The sequence below is a fragment of the Cupressus sempervirens genome, chromosome 2 (genome assembly GCF_028749045.1).
Source record: "Cupressus sempervirens isolate cs-2001-9-10 chromosome 2, ASM2874904v1, whole genome shotgun sequence".
NCBI lineage: Eukaryota > Viridiplantae > Streptophyta > Pinopsida > Cupressales > Cupressaceae > Cupressus > Cupressus sempervirens.
This window is the reverse complement of record NC_143119.1, coordinates 318,537,668-318,539,958: the sequence shown is the minus strand read 5'-3', so window position 1 is coordinate 318,539,958 and position 2,291 is coordinate 318,537,668.

Sequence of the window (2,291 nt, the reverse complement as noted above, 5' to 3'; positions counted from 1 at the left end):
TGTACTGAATGTACTAGCTTATTTTCATAGTTAATAAAATTTCCCTTTTCCTGTTGTGCCCATTTTGTGCTTGGGTTGTGTCTCCATCATTTAGTCACAAATTACAATGTCTATCCTATGCCATCACAATTGCAACTCCCATCCATCGCTATGAAACCACTTTACTATGGCATGAATTTCGTCGTAATGCTTGCAATGTACATTGCAATTGCGACATCCACTGCATGCTTTGCGATGTGGTAATAATGGCATCTGGCGATGGGGTCACTGTGGTGGTGGCCATCCCAATAATTTCCCTAAACATCGCAATTGCGACATCCACAAGAAATTGTGACAGGCGTTGGCATCTGGTGACGGTAGTTGGTGTCACCGCCACAACAACCACGTCGCAATGCTTGGGGCGGATGTCACAATTGTGACGTACGCTACAAGCATTGTGACAGTGCCGCTATGGCTATGACGCAAGGGCCATCACAATGGTCTTGGATGTCGCAATTACGACGACCATGGCAAGCATTGCAACGGGGCCTCTGTGGTGGCGACACCAACTGCCATCGCCGCCACAACGACCCCACTACAAGCATATTTAGCCTATTGCTTCAGCCACAAACATTAGCAATGTGGTACTTTTGGCTGGAAATACATTTAGTTTCTTGACTATATTTTTGCAACCTATGTGGATGCATAGCTTTTACACATGACCCATTCATTTCCCTTCCCTTATAGAGAAAAGTACCATTTTTGCCTCCCTCTCAAAAGGAACATATAAAGATTCATTAGAACTAAAAGCAATTTTCTCAAAAACAAACATATACACTGCAACATTAATACAAAAAATAAGCACCTAAAATAAGGAACCATCTTCCAGGGATAGGAGCTTAGCAGCCTCACTCTCATTATCTATAGAATTGTTGACCACACTACCATTCTCTAGATGCTCACCAACTACAAGTTTACCGTTTGAATTTTTTTTTGGAATTTTAGTAGCATGATGCTGAGTAATAATACCTGTCAAACCATTTGTAGAATGGTTGACATTCTCATGATCTATTACCATTAACTTTTGAATAAGCTTCAAAATTTCTACCAATATAGTTCTCATTATCATTGCTCACATCACAATTTTGAGAATGTCTAACAACCATAATATTAAAATTACCCACAGAATCAGTTCCCTTTATTTCAGATTCCCACTTCTTAACATTATTACTAGACCCATTCGATGTGCATCCATTACTTATGCTATGACTTGACTAGAAGATATTATTTATTTGAATACCATTGGTTCTTGGAGGCACCATCTGTAATGTAGCATCATGATCTGCTGATGATCTAGATTTACTGCATGAATGGCCAGAACTTGTGTTCTTTTCTAGACTTTCTGAAATGAAATTGACATTTGACAAATTTTCTACCTGTTGGGGTATCTTGTTTACGCCTGCAACACTAAAAGAGATTGCTGTCGTTTGGAAAGAATGCATGTTTTCTGTCACCTGGGGGGGCATATGAATCTTGTAAGTGGTTTTCCTTTGGATGTCCAATGTTCAATGACACCCTCTTCTTTAGTTTAGAGCCATTATACTGAGATTCAGACCCACTGTTTGAATGCTAGTTTTCTTATCTCGTATATAGAATAGTATGTAAGCTTTCTAGGAAAGCACACTTTTCTCACTAACTGAATAGACCTAGAGTACAAAATGTCATAAGAATAACTTCAATCAGTCTAAGCAACTTTAGTATAATTAGTGTTACCATATAAAGAAAAGGTTCTACATAAAATTGTAGTTCTTTTGTTTATTCTATTATACACAAATTATAATGAGCTTGCTCCACAAAATTAAACATGTCTTCACAACTATAGCAAATGTATACCTGATTATCATCTAAAGCATGCCAGATGCCTGTGGATGAACGAATAAAGCAAAAATAATGACCAAAATGTGTGCTCCAGCCATCATGAACAAGAACACCATAAAGAGTGTACTTAAAATTGCCCTCCTGTGATTAATCAATAGATAGAGAAACTAGAATATCATTCAAATGTGCAAAATTTATTAAAAAACCAGTAGATATTACAAAAACTATATTATTGGATTCCACTGAAAATGTGATCCACTGGAAAATAATATTGTAAGGGCTACTTACATGTGAACTGCTAACAAATGGTTTGAGATCCAATGTACAACCAAAGTCTACTTTTTTGTTAATTTTTCCTCCAGATCCAACTACAGTGAAGCGCTTGAGATGAATTGCAAGAACATGTGTTGCTTTATGAATTTTGAGTTGTTCTA